Source organism: Nicotiana tabacum, chromosome 9 (assembly GCF_000715075.1).
Source record: "Nicotiana tabacum cultivar K326 chromosome 9, ASM71507v2, whole genome shotgun sequence".
In the NCBI taxonomy this organism is placed as follows: Eukaryota; Viridiplantae; Streptophyta; class Magnoliopsida; order Solanales; family Solanaceae; genus Nicotiana; species Nicotiana tabacum.
In genome coordinates, this window is record NC_134088.1 from 2,463,471 (window position 1) to 2,484,407 (window position 20,937).

At 36.8% G+C, this 20,937-nt stretch overlaps 1 pseudogene; it reads right to left on the reverse strand.

The window, feature by feature from the left end:
- LOC107763674 (nudix hydrolase 9-like) overlaps nucleotides 1–20,937 on the reverse strand; it is a 33,710-nt pseudogene that overhangs the window by 5,962 nt on the left and 6,811 nt on the right.

Sequence of the window (20,937 nt, forward strand, 5' to 3'; positions counted from 1 at the left end):
ATGAAGACACAACCAAAATTTGTTATTGAGAGAGAATTGAAAATGTGGAATTTTGCCAAGGTGGAGATTTGTTGAAGTTTGGCAAAATGCCAAAGTCCCACATTGGTTGGGAGTTAAGTTTGGGGGGATTTTTCCCCTATAAAAGAAGGCCTAATGTTTAGGATTGATACACACCTCTCATTTGCCTTCTCATCTGTTTAAGGCATTTGTATCTTCTCTCTTTAGTATTATTTCACTTGTATTTTTGGAGTGGAATAAAATATTTGGTTGTGTCCGAGGAGTAGGCAAAATTAGCCGAACCTCATAAATTCTGGTGTTCCCTTTATTATTGCTTTATTGTCTTATTTATTATTTGGTGGTTGTCATAATTTTTGGTATAGTAGTTGTGACTTATTCACACTCTATACATTTGGCTTCCGCAACACAGACAGCCATATTCATAATTAGTCACCAGTCTCCAATGATCAGCTTACAAATGCAACTTTATTTTGTACCTGACAATCAATGTGTCCTACATTATACATTTAATAATTTTGGTGAATTGTTTGATTACAGTTTTGAGGTAGATCTTCATGTTATAGCTGGCAAATGAATTGAGAAATAAGAACGATGCATTACTCGAAATACAGTCATATTTTCCTATTAGGGCCACAAAAGGAAAGAGAAGAAAAAAATGTAGGTGCAGTTAAATGACTTTTGTATACAACAAATCGACAACACAATATGTTGAAGTTTGGCAAAATGCCAAAGTCCCACATTGGTTGGGAGTTAAGTTTGGAGGGGATTTTTCCCCTATAAAAGAAGGCCTAATGTTTAGGATTGAAACACACCTCTCATTTGCCTTCTCATCTGTTTAAGGCATTTGTATCTTCTCTCTTTAGTATTATTTCACTTGTATTTTTGGAGTGGAATAAAATATTTGGTTGTGTCCGAGGAGTAGGCAAAATTAGCCGAACCTCGTAAATTCTGGTGTTCCCTTTATTGTTGTTTTATTGTCTTATTTATTATTTGGTGGCTGTCATAATTTTTGGTATAGTAGTTGTGACTTATTCACACTATATACATTTGGCTTCCGCAACAATTGGTATCAGAGCCAAGGTACTGTCTAAGTATGCTCTGTGGTTGCAGCATAGTCTGATCTTCCACATCAGAAAAGATTTATCTTGGTAACTGAGTCAAGGTTCTGTCTGAGTATGCTCTGTGGTTGCAGCTTAGTCTGATCTTCCACACCAGAAAGGAAATAATCTTGATTTGTGTCGTCAGCTATTAAATAATATTTGTGTCAAAGATGGGAGACAATAAACAAGAAGAATCTACATCAAGTGTCAACAATACGTCATCATTGGCATCTTCGCTTATGACAAGAATTGTGTCAAATGCGAAATTTGCGGTCGAAATATTTGACGGGTCCGGACATTTTGGGATGTGGCAAGGCGAGGTTCTAGATGTCCTTTTTCAACAAGGGCTAGATCTGGCCATTGAAGAAAAGAAACCAGATGTTATTGGAGAAGAAGATTGGAGAATTATCAACCGTGTTGCTTGCGGTACCATTCGATCCTACCTTGCTAGAGAGCAGAAATATCCATACACAAAGGAAACTTCTGCAAGTAAATTATGGAAAGCACTGGAGGATAAATTTTTGAAGAAAAACAGTCAAAATAAATTGTACATGAAGAAGAGACTGTTTCACTTCACCTATGTTCCTGGTACCACGATGAATGAACATATCACCAGTTTCAATAAGTTGGTTACAGATTTGCAAAATATGGATACAACTTATGATGATGGTGACTTGGCCTTGATGTTGTTGGCGTCACTTCCTGATGAGTACGAGCACCTTGAAACTACTCTACTCCATGGAAATGACGAAGTTTCTCTCAGAGAAGTTTGTTCGGCTTTGTACAGCTATGAACAAAGAAAGCGAGAAAAACGGAAGGGCGGAGAAGGAGAAGCACTATTTGTGAGGGGTCGTCCTCAAAATCAAACGAGGACAAAGAAGGGAAGATCCAAGTCAAGATCCAGACTCAGCAAAGATGAATGTGCCTTTTGTCGAGAAAAAGGGCACTGGAAGAAAGACTGTCCGAAGTTGAAGAATAAGGCCAAACATAACAATGGAAAGGCCATTATGGATTCAAATGTAGCTGATTGTGATGATTCAGACTTCTCATTAGTTACAACAGAGTCATCAACATCATCAGACATATGGTTGATGGACTCGGCTTGTAGCTATCATATGTGTCCCAACAGGGACTGGTTCATGGAATTTCAAGAAGGAGAATATGGAGTCATCCACACAGCGGATAACAGCCCTCTTACCTCATATGGCATTGGTTCAATACGATTAAGGAACCATGATGGAATGATCAGAACATTGATAGATGTTCGATATGTACCGGATTTGAAGAAGAATCTCATCTCTGTGGGAGCCCTAGAATCAAAAGGGTTCAAAATCATTGCAGAAAATGGAGTGATGAGAGTATGCTCCGGTGCACTAGTGGTAATGAAGGCTAATCGAAAGAATAATAATATGTACCGCTATCGTGGCAGTACAGTTATTGGGACAGCGACAGTAACATCCAGTGACGACAAAGAGGCAGAAGCAACCAAGCTATGGCACATGCGCTTGGGACATGCTGGAGGAAAATCCTTGAAAACTCTATCAGATCAAGGATTGTTAAAAGGAGTAAAGGCTTGCAACTTGGAGTTTTGTGAGCATTGTGTTAAAGGGAAACAGACAAGGGTTAAATTTGGTACAGCGATCCATAATACTAAAGGCATTTTGGATTATGTACACTCTGATGTTTGGGGTCCTTCCAAAACACCTTCATTGGGTGGGAAGCACTATTTTGTAACCTTTGTTGATGATTTTTCCCGAAGAGTATGGGTGTATACAATGAAGAGCAAAGATGAAGTGTTGGGAATTTTTCTCAAATGGAAGACGATGGTGGAAAATCAGACAGGCAGGAGAATCAAGTGTATTCGCACAGACAATGGAGGTGAATACAAAAATGATCATTTCAATAAGGTCTGTGAAAATGATGGCATCATCCGACACTTCACTGTTAGACATACACCACAACAGAATGGAGTGGCAGAACGTATGAACCGGACCTTGCTGGAGAAGGTACGGTGTATGTTGTCCAATGCTGGCTTGGGCAAAGAATTTTGGGCTGAGGCAATTACATATGCATGCCACCTCATTAATCGTCTACCATCTGCTGCTATTGATGGCAAAACACCATTTGAAAAATGGTACGGAAAACCTGTTGTAGATTATAACTCTTTGCACGTGTTTGGCTCAACTGCATATTATCATGTGACGGAGTCAAAATTGGATCCAAGGGCAAAGAAGGCTATTTTTATGGGAATTACTTCTGGAGTCAAAGGATATCGCTTATGGTGTCCTATGACAAAGAAAGTAATATTCAGCAGAGATGTTACATTTGATGAATTTGCTATGGTAAATAAGGTAACAGAAGATACCAAACAAAATGAAGGTGCTTCTAAGCAGGTGGAGTTTGAGGGAAAATTTATTTTTCCTACACAAGAAGCAGAGGAGGAAACAAATGAAGATTACCCTCTGGAAGGAGAGCCAGTAGAGGAGATTCCAACTCAGGAATCTCAACAACAACTTGAATCAATAGCAACCAGCAGGCCAAAAAGAACAATAACGAAACCTGTTCGTCTCATAGAGACGGTTGCTTGTGCAACCTCAATTGTAGCTGATGATGTTCCTACTACTTATAAAGACGCTGTCCAAAGTTCAGAAGAAGATAAGTGGAGGATTTCCATGAATGATGAAATACAGTCCCTTCATCAGAATCATACATGGAGATTGGCCAATCTCCCGAAGGGAAAGAAAGCAATTGGGTGCAAATGGGTATTTGCAAAGAAAGAAGGATTTCCTAACCAATTAGATGTTCGCTACAAAGCAAGATTGGTGGCCAAAGGATATGCTCAAAAGGAGGGAATTGATTACAATGAAGTGTTTTCTCCAGTTGTAAAACATTCCTCCATTAGAATTATGTTGGCTTTGGTAGCACAATTGGATTTGGAACTAGTTCAGATGGATGTAAAAACTGCGTTTTTACATGGAAACTTGGAGGAGGAAATCTACATGACTCAGCCAGAAGGATTCAAAGTTGCTGGAAAAGAAAATATGGTGTGCAAACTTGAAAAATCGTTGTACGGATTGAAACAATCTTCTAGACAATGGTACAAGCGATTTGACGAGTTTATGTTGCGGCAAGGGTACAAGAGAAGCAAATACGATCATTGTGTGTATTTGCACAAGCTTAAAGATGGTTCCTTTGTATATCTTCTCCTATATGTTGATGATATGTTGATAGCTTCCAAGAATTTGGAAGAAATTGATAAGTTGAAGATTCAACTGAAGAAGGAGTTCGAGATGAAGGATTTGGGTGAGGCAAAGAAAATTCTTGGCATGGAGATAATTAGAGATAGACGTTCAAAGAAACTCTGTTTATCTCAAAAGGAATATTTGAAGAGAGTACTTCAACGTTTTGGCATAGATGACAAGACTAAGCCAGTTAGTACTCCACTTGCTTCCCATTTTAAGCTAAGTACTACTATGTCGCCAATGGATGAAGCTGAACGAGAGTATATGTCAAAGGTACCATACGCAAATGTTGTTGGTAGCTTGATGTATGCAATGGTTTGCACAAGGCCTGACATTTCACAAGCTGTTGGAGTTATTAGCAGATATATGCACAATCCAGGGAAGGAGCATTGGCAAGCTGTGAAGTTGATTCTACGGTATATTCATAATACTGTAGATGTCGGGTTAGTTTTTGAGCAGGAAGACAATCAGTCTGTAGTTGGATATTGTGACTCAGATTTTGCGGGTGATATGGACAAACGAAGATCAACTACTGGTTATGTGTTTACTTTTGCAAAGGCACCAGTTAGTTGGAAGTCTACTTTGCAGTCAACAGTTGCTTTGTCTACAACAGAGGCAGAGTACATGGCTATTACAGATGCTGTGAAAGAGGCAATTTGGCTTCAAGGATTGCTAAAGGAGCTTGGTGTTGAACAAAAAGGTATCACAATTTTTTGTGATAGTCAAAGTGCTATTCAATTAGCGAAGAACCAAGTTTATCATGCAAGGACGAAGCACATTGATGTTCGGTATCATTTCGTACGAGAAATCATAGAAGAAGGTGGAGTCACGGTGAAGAAAATTCATACTACAGAGAATCCTGCTGATATGCTGACAAAGGTGGTGACTGCGGTCAAGTTTCAACATTGTTTGGATTTGATCAACATTGTTGAACACTGAAGATTGAAGATGAAGACACAACCAAAATTTGTTATTGAGAGAGAATTGAAAATGTGGAATTTTGCCAAGGTGGAGATTTGTTGAAGTTTGGCAAAATGCCAAAGTCCCACATTGGTTGGGAGTTAAGTTTGGAGGGGATTTTTCCCCTATAAAAGAAGGCCTAATGTTTAGGATTGAAACACACCTCTCATTTGCCTTCTCATCTGTTTAAGGCATTTGTATCTTCTCTCTTTAGTATTATTTCACTTGTATTTTTGGAGTGGAATAAAATATTTGGTTGTGTCCGAGGAGTAGGCAAAATTAGCCGAACCTCGTAAATTCTGGTGTTCCCTTTATTGTTGTTTTATTGTCTTATTTATTATTTGGTGGCTGTCATAATTTTTGGTATAGTAGTTGTGACTTATTCACACTATATACATTTGGCTTCCGCAACACAATAAGCATGATAATTCTCAAGATTCGACGTGATTGTGCTATTTGGTATAAAAAACCCAGAATGAAAATCAGGCTGAGCCCTGATACAAGGTTGATTAGAAATTATATTTATCCAGCCTGCGCTATTGCTTATCAAGGTCCTTCTTCTTCTCCTTCCAGATTACAAAGTTGACCAAAAAAAAAAAAAGAACGGGGAAAAAACAAGCACTCTCCTTTCTCCCAATTTTGTGGTGAGTAAAACAAATCATCACTTACAAGGCTATTTGCAGGAGCTCCAGTTTCTTCAACAACTTCACAGACAATGCTGTCAAACATTTCTTGAGAAACTTTGCTGTTGTGACATTGATTCAGCTCATGGAAGCCGTCATGGGAGACTATTCCAACGTCTTGGGGCTGTTAAAAGCATAAATACAATCATGCCATGCATTGCTTATTATCCGGACATATTTGGGCAGTGAAGTAACAAAGGTTCCACAGCTTAATCTTGGTGCAAAAGAAAGTGATTTGCATAAAAGCAGTCAGACATTCGAAATCCCTTAGGTGATCTTCTAATTAAATAAACCTAAAACAAAGCTTACAATTGCAGAAAGCAATGTCAGATAAGGTCACACAAATTGGTAGTTACATTATAAACAGGTGAATTTAATGAACTTATAGAATAACAAGTTACCCAACTTAAAAACACTGTTTAGCTAAAGGTCTAAATGGTGAACAACGTTAAGTACCAATTGACAAACGGAAATATGGCAGTTGCTTTTTGCTGTCATAGCTCACACATTATTAAATATGAAAGGTTTTGAGTAGCTTGCTGGGTTACAACCATTTTTGCTCTCCCATTTTGAGTTGCGAAGCTTATATTTATCAGAATTTGTTGCCATTATCTCAAAGGTGTCCTTACAACATGAGATGAGATACCTCTGGATTACCTCCAGGAAAAGCAAAATATCCGGGGAATTCTCCAACTCTGTTACTTCTCTGAAGCACAAGTATTTTCTTATCAGAAGTTTCTACAACTGCACCATTACCCAGAGGACTTGATGCGTGCTGACACTGTATGCAATCATCTGCAGAAAACCAAGTCACATTTTTTAGCACAAACGAATTGTAGTCTCGCAAGCCGGAACATCAGTCAGAAGCATTTTCATCCCTTTTCATATACTTGAAGTGCCTGCTCTGTGCAATGTTATATGTGTTGCGGAAGCCAAATGTATAGAGTGTGAATAAGTCACAACTACTATACCAAAAATTATGACAGCCACCAAATAATAAATAAGACAATAAAACAACAATAAAGGGAACACCAGAATTTACGAGGTTCGGCTAATTTTGCCTACTCCTCGGACACAACCAATATTTTATTTCACTCCAAAAATACAAGTGAAATAATACTAAAAAGAGAAGATACAAATGCCTTAAACAGATGAGAAGGCAAATGAGAGGTGTGTCTAAATCCTAAACATTAGGCCTTCTTTTATAGGGGAAAAATCCCCTCTAAACTTAACTCCCAACCAATGTGGGACTTTGGCATTTTGACAAATTTCAACAAATCTCCACCTTGGCAAAATTCCACATTTTCAATTCTCTCTCAATAACAAATTTTGGTTGTGTCTTCATCTTCAATCTTCAGTGTTCAACAATGTTGATCAAATCCAAACAATGTTGAAACTTGACCGCAGTCACCACCTTTGTCAGCATATCAGCAGGATTCTCTGTAGTATGAATTTTCTTCACCGTGACTCCACCTTCTTCTATGATTTCTCGTACGAAATGATACCGAACATCAATGTGCTTCGTCCTTGCATGATAAACTTGGTTCTTCGCTAATTGAATAGCACTTTGACTATCACAAAAATTGTGATACCTTTTTGTTCAACACCAAGCTCCTTTAGCAATCCTTGAAGCCAAATTGCCTCTTTCACAGCATCTGTAATAGCCATGTACTCTGCCTCTGTTGTAGACAAAGCAACTGTTGACTGCAAAGTAGACTTCCAACTAACTGGTGCCTTTGCAAAAGTAAACACATAACCAGTAGTTGATCTTCGTTTGTCCATATCACCCGCAAAATCTGAGTCACAATATCCAACTACAGACTGATTGTCTTCCTGCTCAAAAACTAACCCGACATCTACAGTATTATGAATATACCGTAGAATCCACTTCACAGCTTGCCAATGCTCCTTCCCTGGATTGTGCATATATCTGCTAATAACTCCAACAGCTTGTGAAATGTCAGGCCTTGTGCAAACCATTGCATACATCAAGCTACCAACAACATTTGCGTATGGTACCTTTGACATATACTCTCGTTCAGCTTCATCCATTGGCGACATAGTAGTACTTAGCTTAAAATGGGAAGCAAGTGGAGTACTAACTGGCTTAGTCTTGTCATCTATGCCAAAACGTTGAAGTACTCTCTTCAAATATTCCTTTTGAGATAAACAGAGTTTCTTTGAACGTCTATCTCTAATTATCTCCATGCCAAGAATTTTCTTTGCCTCACCCAAATCCTTCATCTCGAACTCCTTCTTCAGTTGAATCTTCAACTTATCAATTTCTTCCGAATTCTTGGAAGCTATCAACATATCATCAACATATAGGAGAAGATATACAAAGGAACCATCTTTAAGCTTGTGCAAATACACACAATGATCGTATTTGCTTCTCTTGTACCCTTGCCGCAACATAAACTCGTCAAATCGCTTGTACCATTGTCTAGAAGATTGTTTCAATCCGTACAACGATTTTTCAAGTTTGCACACCATATTTTCTTTTCCAGCAACTTTGAATCCTTCTGGCTGAGTCATGTAGATTTCCTCCTCCAAGTTTCCATGTAAAAACGCAGTTTTTACATCCATCTGAACTAGTTCCAAATCCAATTGTGCTACCAAAGCCAACATAATTCTAATGGAGGAATGTTTTACAACTGGAGAAAACACTTCATTGTAATCAATTCCCTCCTTTTGAGCATATCCTTTGGCCACCAATCTTGCTTTGTAGCGAACATCTACTTGGTTAGGAAATCCTTCCTTCTTTGCAAATACCCATTTGCACCCAATTGCTTTCTTTCCCTTCGAGAGATTGGCCAATCTCCATGTATGATTCTGATGAAGGGACTGTATCTCATCATTCATGGCAATCCTCCACTTATCTTCTTCTGAACTTTGAACAGCGTCTTTATAAGTAGTAGGAACATCATCAGCTACAATTGAGGTTGCACAAGCAACCGTCTCTATGAGACGAACAGGTTTCGTTATTGTTCTTTTTGGCCTGCTGGTTGCTATTGATTCAAGTTGTTGTTGAGATTCCTGAGTTGGAATCTCCTATACTGGCTCTCCTTCCAGAGGGTAATCTTCATTTGTTTCCTCCTCTGCTTCTTGTGTAGGAAAAATAAATTTTCCCTCAAACTCCACCTGCTTAGAAGCACCTTCATTTTGTTTGGTATCTTCTGTTACCTTATTTACCATAGCAAATTCATCAAAGGTAACATCTCTGCTGAATATTACTTTCTTTGTCATAGGACACCATAAGCGATATCCTTTGACTCCAGAAGTAATTCCCATAAAAATAGCCTTCTTTGCCCTTGGATCCAATTTTGACTCCGTCACATGATAATATGCAGTTGAGCCAAACACGTGCAAAGAGTTATAATCTACAGCAGGTTTTCCGTACCATTTTTCAAATGGTGTTTTGCCATCAATAGCAGCAGATGGTAGACGATTAATGAGGTGGCATGCATATGTAATTGCCTCAGCCCAAAATTCTTTGCCCAAGCCAGCATTGGACAACATACACCGTACCTTCTCCAGCAAGGTCCGGTTCATACGTTCTGCCACTCCATTCTGTTGTGGTGTATGTCTAACAGTGAAGTGTCGGACGATGCCATCATTTTCACAGACCTTATTGAAATGATCATTTTTGTATTCACCTCCATTGTCTGTGCGAATACACTTGATCCTCCTGCCTGTTTGATTCTCCACCATCGTCTTCCATTTGAGAAAAATTCCCAGCACTTCATCTTTGTTTTTCATTGTATACACCCACACTCTTCGAGAAAAATCATCAACAAAGGTTACAAAATAGTGCTTCCCACCCAATGAAGGTGTTTTGGAAGGACCCCAAACATCAGAGTGTACATAATCCAAAATGCCTTTAGTATTATGGATCGCTGTACCAAATTTAACCCTTGTCTGTTTCCCTTTGACACAATGCTCACAAAACTCCAAGTTGCAAGCCTTTACTCCTTTTAACAATCCTTGATCTGATAGAGTTTTCAAGGATTTTCCTCCAGCATGTCCCAAGCGCATGTGCCATAGCTTGGTTGCTTCTGCCTCTTTGTCGTCACTGGATGTCACTGTCGCTGTCCCAATAACTGTACTGCCACGATAGCGATACATATTATTATTCTTCCGATTAGCCTTCATTACCACTAGTGCACCGGAGCATACTCTCATCACTCCATTTTCTGCAATGATTTTGAACCCTTTTGATTCTAGGGCTCCCACAGAGATGAGATTCTTCTTCAAATCCGGTACATATCGAACATCTATCAATGTTTTGATCATTCCATCATGGTTCCTTAATCGTATTGAACCAATGCCATATGAGGTAAGAGGGCTGTTATCCGCTGTGTGGATGACTCCATATTCTCCTTCTTGAAATTCCATGAACCAGTCCCTGTTGGGACACATATGATAGCTACAAGCCGAGTCCATCAACCATATGTCTGATGATGTTGATGACTCTATTGTAACTAATGAGAAGTCTGAATCATCACAATCAGCTACATTTGAATCCATAATGGCCTTTCCATTGTTATGTTTGGCCTTATTCTTCAACTTCGGACAGTCTTTCTTCCAGTGCCCTTTTTCTCGACAAAAGGCACATTCATCTTTGCTGGGTCTGGATCTTGACTTGGATCTTCCCTTCTTTGTCCTCGTTTGATTTTGAGGACGACCCCTCACAAATAGTGCTTCTCCTTCTCCGCCCTTCTGTTTTTCTCGCTTTCTTTGTTCATAGCTGTACAAAGCTGAACAAACTTCTCTGAGAGAAATTTCGTCATTTCCATGGAGTAGAGTAGTTTCAAGGTGCTCGTACTCATCAGGAAGTGACGCCAACAACATTAAGGCCAAGTCACCATCATCATAAGTTGTATCCATATTTTGCAAATCTGTGACCAACTTATTGAAACTGGTGATATGTTCATTCATCGTGGTACCAGGAACATAGGTGAAGTGAAACAGTCTCTTCTTCATGTACAATTTATTTTGACTGTTTTTCTTCAAAAATTTATCCTCCAGTGCTTTCCATAATTTACTTGCAGAAGTTTCCTTTGTGTATGGATATTTCTGCTCTCTAGCAAGGTAGGATCGAATGGTACCGCAAGCAACACGGTTGATAATTCTCCAATCTTCTTCTCCAATAACATCTGGTTTCTTTTCTTCAATGGCCAGATCTAGCCCTTGTTGAAAAAGGACATCTAGAACCTCGCCTTGCCACATCCCAAAATGTCCGGACCCGTCAAATATTTCGACCGCAAATTTCGCATTTGACACAATTCTTGTCATAAGCGAAGATGCCAATGATGACGTATTGTTGACACTTGATGTAGATTCTTCTTGTTTATTGTCTCCCATCTTTGACACAAATATTATTTAATAGCTGACGACACAAATCAAGATTATTTCCTTTCTGGTGTGGAAGATCAGACTAAGCTGCAACCACAGAGCATACTCAGACAGAACCTTGACTCAGTTACCAAGATAAATCTTTTCTGATGTGGAAGATCAGACTATGCTGCAACCACAGAGCATACTTAGACAGTACCTTGGCTCTGATACCAATTGTTGCGGAAGCCAAATGTATAGAGTGTGAATAAGTCACAACTACTATACCAAAAATTATGACAGCCACCAAATAATAAATAAGACAATAAAACAACAATAAAGTGGAACACCAGAATTTACGAGGTTCGGCTAATTTTGCCTACTCCTCGGACACAACCAATATTTTATTTCACTCCAAAAATACAAGTGAAATAATACTAAAAAGAGAAGATACAAATGCCTTAAACAGATGAGAAGGCAAATGAGAGGTGTGTCTAAATCCTAAACATTAGGCCTTCTTTTATAGGGGAAAAATCCCCTCTAAACTTAACTCCCAACCAATGTGGGACTTTGGCATTTTGCCAAACTTCAACAATATGCAGTTCTGTATCACATAAGAACCTTGTAACATAGCCCTCTTAGAATTCATAAGATATCAACTTAGCTGCAGGCCTTATGTTGGAAAGCGAAAGAGTATAGAAAAGGAAACTAAAAGAAATACTAAGAAATAGATTGCAGTTTAGGGTAGCAGATACATTAGAGATGTGCAGGGAACAGTCGTTACCTTAGGAAGAAGCAACTCAATAAACAATTGTATTTCATGGAAGTTTACCTTCAGATGGAACAAGATATCTTTCCCAAATAGGACTTAAATTTGTCCCCACAAAATCCCTGAGCAGAAAAGTCCAAGTGTAAGAATATTTTATTTGTATTTTCTATTTTGTTCCCTATTTTTGCTCTTCCTTTCGGGTAAATGCATGGCAAAATTACAGTGTTGACGGCACATTGCAGGTATACACAAATTCTCGTATTTCACCCAAGATTCTAGCGACACAAATAAAGAACAATTCATTTATAATTTACCATTTCGACATGCTGATATAAGTTTGGGATAGTAACATTAGCCTATCCAAATTGCACTGGACGGATATATGTTTTCCATTACATGCACATTAAATGGAAAAACATGTAGAATAAAGGAAGGCAGGAAGAAAGAAGACACAAGATAGAGAAGAACCTATAATCTGTCAGACCAAGCTAAAGGGAAACATGAGGCTGTTGCTTGGGATCATTTCCTACATCGAAAGTGTATCCTCCATACTGTAAAAGTATCAGTATATTTAACATTTTTTTTGAGAAGGAAATAATACAAAAATGCATATATCATATTTGGGTGTATCTGATAAACTATAAATGACTAACTAAACTCTCTTAAAAGTAATGGAGCTGCAACTGTGGCCATCAAAGTGACAACACTACATTGTCAAAATTCTAGACTGAACAGATATAGCCAAACTATCTATGTTTCAATATAAAAATTGAATGATAAATGCAATGGAAGAAGAGTGCAGCATACCCTAAACTTCGGCCTATTGTAAATTGATGAAAGTCGCTCTCTTGCTTCCCATTCCTAACAACATGAAAACAAGTTACGCCAATGAAAAGATTCAGCACAAATACCGGTTTTGCCTCAAGTGAATAATCATAGCCTTTTGATCTATCAGCCTAAACATAACGACAATTACCTAAAAAATTAGAGTTTGGTATTTGGTCTTTTTAATCAAGTGTGATTCTCACAATCCACAAAAGAAACAGCGGTATTTGCATAATATTAATTCTGCTTCATTTTACACAAAACCATTACTATTTAGAAATCAAACATTTTTTCTCAGACTATGATTTTTTCAAATGTTCTCTAAACATTTCTAATTACAAGATTGTCATTTAAAGTACTTGACCTCAAATTGCTAAAAGGAAGAGAATTAGAAACAAAACCTCGAAAATGGACTGCTCCAAAAAAGGGTCGGGATGGGGAATCCTGTCGTATGCTTCATTGAAAACAACTGACACCTTTTACCCAAAGCACATTCAGATTACAAAAAATGAGAATAATAAAAATGTAGAAAGCGAAGAGAGAAAACAGAGAATGAGCAAAGTAAGTACGTAAGTAACCTGTGAAGGAGATAGACCAGAAGGACATGAGAGCAACAAGAACGACGCAGTATAATCCCACAAGTGGGGTCTGGGAAGGGTAATATGTACGCACACCTTACCCCCACTTCGGAGGCTGTTTCCAGGAGACCCTCGGCTCAAAAAAAACAACTAGAGCCCAGAAGGACATGAGAGCAGCAGCTTGAATTCGTGAACACCGTCGCAGCTGCTTTTCTCCTCCATTTCTTCTACAGAGAGAGAGAGAGAGAGAGGATTTTTATCATGGGATTTAGTTAGTAAAATTACAAAGAGGAAAAGCTCCACTCCCCCTTCTTCTAATTTGATAATAATGGCAATTTCCCTACTGTAAAATTTGAGAGGGAGGGTCGTTGGCTATTTAATCAGGATTTTTTCCTTCATCTCTACTGTAAAAAACCTATAGGATTTTTCGTATTCTAATTTGCCATTTTTATATGAAAAGTTTCAAGATTTTTGTACATTAGTTTTGGACTTTGGTACAGATTCTTATCTAAAATACTTTTTATGTTGGATTTCTGCGGAATTAAGATACATGTGTTTTCATTATAGTGGCTAAAAAATGGTAAATGTCACGATTCAAAATCCACTACAGGTCGTAATGGCGCTCAACACTGCTGTCAGGTAATCCAATATTAATTTTATGTTGGATTTCTGCGGAATTAAGATGCATGTGTTTTCATTATAGTGGCTAAAAAATGGTAAATGTCATGATTCAAAATCCACTACAGATCGTAATGACGCTCAACACTGCTGTCAGGCAATCCAATATTAATTTATCAATTAGATTACCCATTTTATTACTTTTAAATTCCTAATTTCCAATAATTAAACAACATAAAATAGAATTTATAGGGTAAATAATGATAATTACGTGATCTATAATAACAAACAATCAGTAAGAACTCCTAGAACCCGGTGTCATTGTTAGTAAACTGTATTTAGAAAATAATTCTGGAAAATATAAACGAACATAAACAGAAATGAAAAACAGAAACAAAATTTTAATCCGAGCCTACTGAATTCACATTATTTCCTTAAGTAATTTAATCCCCTCCTAGTACCCAAGGTTGTGGATTATTTCCTCTCAGGATAGAATGAATTATACACTGGTGTAGTGGTCCTTCAAACCCCAGTGTTTCAGCGAACACAAAGTTCGGTAGCAAATCACACTTACTATTGCTTTATTTGATGTTAAAAGTATGCAGAAGAAGGAGGAGAAACTCAGAAAATCGTATGGAAATTCTGAGCAGAATAATCTTGTATTTATAGCCAAAGTTTGGGCTGAAATCTAAAGAGGTGCAACTCTTCAGAATGACTGTTTATGCAAAACGGTCACATCATAAATGCCATAACATAAATGGCTATTTACTCAACAATAAAGAGGGAAAATAAAGAGGAAAAATTGAAGAGTGTAGTTTAATTTTCAGTTACACAACTGAAAAACGGATTGAATTTAATATTAATATTTATTTTAATATTAATATTCTGTTATTAAAACAAATATTTAATAACATTTTTGTTAATATTTTACTATTAACAAATAAATTTGGTCTAAAAAATTAATCAATCAATCATTTGACCAAATCCAAATCCGAAGCCGAAGCCGAGCCGAGCGAGCGGCCTGCTTCTCAACTCTTTAAGAGCTAGAAGAAGATCAATTGCTTATATACCCATAAAAAACCTCTTCCTCTTCCAATATGGGACAATGTTCCTTTGCCAAAGGGGAAAACTTAAAATTTCACTTAAAATTTCATTTCCCTCCATTTTTCATTCACCTTATTTTAAGCATATCATATACTTAAAATCCCAACAATCCCCCACATGAATGGGGAATGGCTATATCACGAAAATATGCATGAAAAACTGTGTGATTCGCAAGCAAGGATTAATTGCATCTGGATAAGTAGGTTTCCCTTTAAACTTTTCGTAGTGAACTTACGTCGGATATACTCGGTCAATCGGTAGATTTGATATCTTTGAACCGTCGAACTTTGGGTGTATATCTAGACAACCATAAGTCACACAACCAACCCTTAATCGTCTTTGGTTTTCATTGGTGTGTTCATTTCAGCCATGATACCGCCTGGTTTCATAAGTGCGTAGAGAATTGGCCTTACAAAGTTCTCCTTGAAGCGGCTAACACTTCACACTTACATAGGTGATTCCTAAACGTATCATCTCTTAGATACACTATTTGATATATCCCGTATCAAATTTAGAAATCATTAAAAAACCTTAATACTTTATCCTTAGTACTGAACATTGTCTCATCACGAGAATGGACCAAAAGTTTAGTTGACAATGTTGAACCGTCATTAAAGATTTTGTTTAATCTCCTTGAACCTAGATCTTGGGATCTACAGTCTTCTAGGTAGAGTTACCGCCACTATGGCTTGTTCTCGGCCACAATCCCATTTCCCTTGATGATCCAACTACCTCTCTAGTTAGGCCTTTTGTAAGTGGATCCGACACATTATCACTTGACTTTACATAATCAGTCGTGATAATTCCTCTAGAGAGTAATTGCCTAACGGTTTTATGTCTTCGTCGTTTATGACGAGATTTACTGTTATACATAACGCTCCCAACCCTTCCAATTGTCGCTTGACTATCGCAATGTATGCATAGTGGTGCCAACGGTTTGGCCAAAAATGGAATATCTTTCAAGAAATTCTGGAGCCATTCAGCTTCTTCACTAGCTTTATCTAAGGCTATGAATTCAGCCTCCATTGTAGAGCGAGCAATACAAATTTGTTTGGACGACTTCCAAGATACCGCTCCTCCACTAATAGTGAATACATATCCACTTGTGGACTTGGAATCAGTTGATCTGGTGATCCAATTTGCATCACAGTATCTCTCAATGACCGCATGATATTTACTGTAGTGCAAAGCAAAGTCCTGGGTATGTACTAAATACCCCAAAACTCGTTTCATGGCCATTCAATGAGATTGACCTGGATTGCTCGTATATCGACTCAATTTACTTATAGTACAAGCTATATCTGGTCGTGTACAATTCATGATGTACATTAAGCAACCCAACACACGAGCATAATCCAATTGTTATATGTTTTGGCCTTTGTTCTTTGCTAATGCAAGATTCACGTCAATTGGAGTCTTTGCAACTTTAAAACCCAAGTGCCTGAATTTTTCAATTTCGGAATTCGATTTCGGGCTTGGGACCTCGGAATTCGATTTCGGGCATATGCCCAAGTCCCATATTTTTCTACGGACCCTCCGGGACCGTCAAATTACGGGTCCGGGTCCGTTTATCCAAAACGCTGACCGAAGTCAAATTAGCTCATTTTATAATCAAAACTTATCATTTTTCACAGATTATCTTGTTTAAGCTTTCCGGCTACGCGCCCGGACTGTGCACGTAAATCGAGGTGACTCTAAATGAGATTTTCAAGGCCTCAGAATACATAAGTTTTATTTTAAAACAAGTGATAACATTTTGGGTCATCACAATAACAAAAGAAAAAAAATCTATTGATTGGAGAGAAAATAAAGAAAAATTGTCAATTACCAAAACAAAAAAAGGAAAATCAAAAGTTTAATAAGAGGAAAGAAAAAGTAGAGTTTCTTTTATTATTACATATCGTTTAATAGTTAATTTAATTTGAATATTTTACTCATCAATTTGCTCTAAAAAATGCTCCAGGTAAAATGGCTTAGATTTCGATTAGAGTTTTCTATTAATATTTTACTTTAGTTCTTTTAATTTTAGGATAATATAAGGCAGATGAAATTATCTTCTACTACTTTTAGAATATTAACCGCTTCTAGAAACTTATTGTAGCAGATATATTTGGTTGAATTTCTCAAATAGTAATTCTATTATATATATTCTTATAAATAAATTTATATGCTTTTGAGTAAATGATTTTTAGGTGGATATTTAGTTTTATTTCTTTTATCTGAAATTTAATTTTTATACATGTAATATAAGATCTACAAAAGAAAAACAAAGTTAATCAAAGTAGAAAAACGAATTAATCAAAGTAGGAAAAAAATATAAAAACAAAGAATGCCAAATTTGCATGTTCAAAGAGAATTGAACTAAAATAATTCATGTTGTAATTTTGATTTTCTTTATTTTATTTGAACCCTAATTTGTATACACGTGATGTAAGATGTGATTTTTTTTTTATCCCAAAATTCTCAAAGTTTTTTTAAAATAATTAAAGTACAAAAAAATAAAAGAACAAACAATGCCAAATTTCCGTGTTAAGATAGAATCGAACAAAAAACATTCATGTTGTAGTTTTGAATTTCACTCTTCTATTGTTCTTTATTACACTAAAAAAAGATAGAATTTTATCACAATATTGTAATACCAATAAAATCTTTTTCTGTCTTCTAGCTACTACTAATAGAAGTGCATGATAAATATATTTTAAATTCTTTACATTCCATTCACCAAAAAATTTTACTATAACTACGCATTACTCACTTTTTTTTATAGAGACAAAAGCTTCGCTCACTAAATAAAAAATCAAGTAAGAGAAAGATATGGGAAAGGAAAAAGAAAAAGAGGAAAATAAGAAACTATTTAATATTCCTTTCTATTTCTTGTGAAATTAGACCTGAGTGAAGCCTATTTTCTATTTCCTTACAAGAAAATTCAGCTCAACCGAAATTCCCCTCAAAATACTAATTTTGAAACAACTCTAATAATATCTTTAAAAATTAAACAATCCAAATCCAATAAAATTAACCTTCAATGACAACCAACTTTATATTTATATATAGATTTATATATAGATTGATAGGACTGCTCTTCCCTTAATCAGAAGTCTCGGGTTCGAGCATTGGGTATGAAAAAAATCCTTGAAGGGAGTGCTACCCCTCGAATGGGACCGTACGAATTCAGATATAGTCGAGCTCCATTGCAGAGCACTGGGTGGGAAACCAAAACAAATCTATATCTATATATAAAGGTGGGGATGGAAGAGGTAATTTGACATCTCTCTAAAGCTAGGATTCTTATTTATCTTTTTTCTTGAATTTTTGGGTTTTCCCCCGACTTTTTGGTTATTTAAATTAAAAATATTAATTAACAAGTCCACAAATCACCTCCTTAAAGCAACAATGCAACGTTTCATGTCCAAAAGTCGCACCATTTAAGAACCGATAAAACCGTTCGTTTGATTTCCCTCAAATCGGCAGCAGTTTTAGCAACAATACTAATTTATTTTACTGCATTTATCATGTCACTATCTTTTCTGTTACTTTTTCCTTTTGATGCCTTTTTGTATTCCATGCTCAAAGGGGTCGGTAAATAAATTTGGCTATATTTGGCCAATCTGAGTATTGTATTCCGTGCATTTGTAAATTGATTTCCAAGTTCTCGCCTCTATAGGCGCAATCTTCAAAATTAAATCTACCTAACCACGAAAGTTAGGAACATGTTCCACATCTCCCATGGTTGCTACAAAAAGCCAAAAAGAGACGAGATTAGAAAAGAAATCAAAATTCTTAAAAAATAGATACGGTAAGAAAAAGAAAAACTTACGTGCAAAATTCCACTTCTCAGGGAAGGGAATGTTTGTTTCACCCAACAAATCCACCGTACGTACATCAACGTAACGACAATAATAGCCTCGATCCTTGTCATCTTCGGGGTTTACCAAAACCTTCTTGCTTCTTGCAGTCAAGGTAAAAACTCCATGGCGGAATAATTTGGGGTGGTATAGGTAAATAAGATGGGAAAAGGTAAAATTAACATTGACTTTGGTAGACAAATACCTTAAGCAAGCCACAGCTCTCCAAACAAGAGGACCTACTTGTGCTAAGCAAATTTTGAAAAAGCGGCAAAATTCAAGTATAACTAGGTCAATGGCAGGATTAAATCCCAAAGTAAAGGGATAAGTATAAACGAAAGAGAATCCAATTCTGAAAGAAGAAATTCTCTGGTTTGGGGCAGGAATCATCATACGAAGATTATCTCTCCAATTACAATCTTTCCTAACAGTGGGAATCACAAGTTCAGTTATTAAAGAATGATATGTGTCAGCTTTTTCTAAATTTTTAACTTGTTCCTGGAGAGATCTTCTATCATTCCCAAAAGATAAATTATTGGGTACGATTTCTTCAACTAAAGGTTCCTGAGTAGGTTCAGAAAGTTCTTTACCTTTAGAAGAAGGGGTCTTTGGGATAGAACTCCTAATACCAGAAGAAGAAGAAGCAGAACCAGATGAACCACCACGAGTGGATCCTAGGATCAAGCTCCGAAGCCTACCTCCTCTGCCTCTCCTATGTCTTACGGGGGCATTGGGGAAGTGATCTAGAATTGGAACTTTTCTAGGGTTAGGGTTTGGAGATGACATTGTTGAAGAAGGATGAACTAAAGGGGAGAAAAAGCAAAAGTGAATAATAAATTGCTTGTTGAAGATCTATGAAGAAGAAGACAAAAGAAAGAGGGTTAAATATGTTTATAATGACAACCGTCAAACTTAGAAGTGTAATGATGGAAAGCCTATAATAAAGGCAACTATCACTTCGTGAATAGTGGGAATAAAGAAGCCTTGAAAAAAGGGCGCAGAATTGCAGAACCAATCAGAAAGTGACACGTGTGTAGAGCATTAAATAAAAGGTGACACGTATGCAAATCATTAATTAGAAGAGACAATTGAAGCGTCAGTACTGCCATAGAATTAATTACGACAAAAATTCCCTTTTTATGAAGATCCACTTCCCAGATATTTAATTGATAAATAAATGAAAAGTGGAGGGACTATCTGTATTGGGAAAAAACTGAATTTACATTAAAAGTGATGTGGCATGACACGAGGAATGGTCAAAACATGATGATCAGTTAAGAGGCACGAGTGACAACAGATACGGGGAAAGGAAAGCTAAATAGGCACGAGAGGCAATTCGAATAATACAAGCTTCGTACCTATTTAGGTCATTTAAAGCCAAGAGATCAGAAGGCATTGAAGACATGGATATGATGACGAAAAGGAGTCCAAATTCAATATTAAATACCCAATACGTTAGAGAATTGGTATTAAATAGGAATGATTGTGTAACGTCTTATTTAATGTCATTTATTGCTCATAATTGTCTCATTAAGACTAAGGTATTACTCCTTTACTTAGAATCAACTATAAAAGGAGGAGGTCTCGTCATTTGTAAGGACAAAGAATATCATCAACAATACATTGGAATACAAACCTATTTACTGCTTATTTGTTACTCTCAAAAAGTCTATTATTTCTTTTTCGTCTCCTGATTATCAGTAGCCTGAATTTCTATTTGTCTTTAGCTTTGACCAAAGAATCATATTTTTGGTTAAATAAATTGGTTTCGTTATCAGAAATCTGATAATCTTTTCTTTGAAGCTACGTTTTATTTGTCTTTATCAACATGTCAAACAACAACAATAATAACAATGATAAC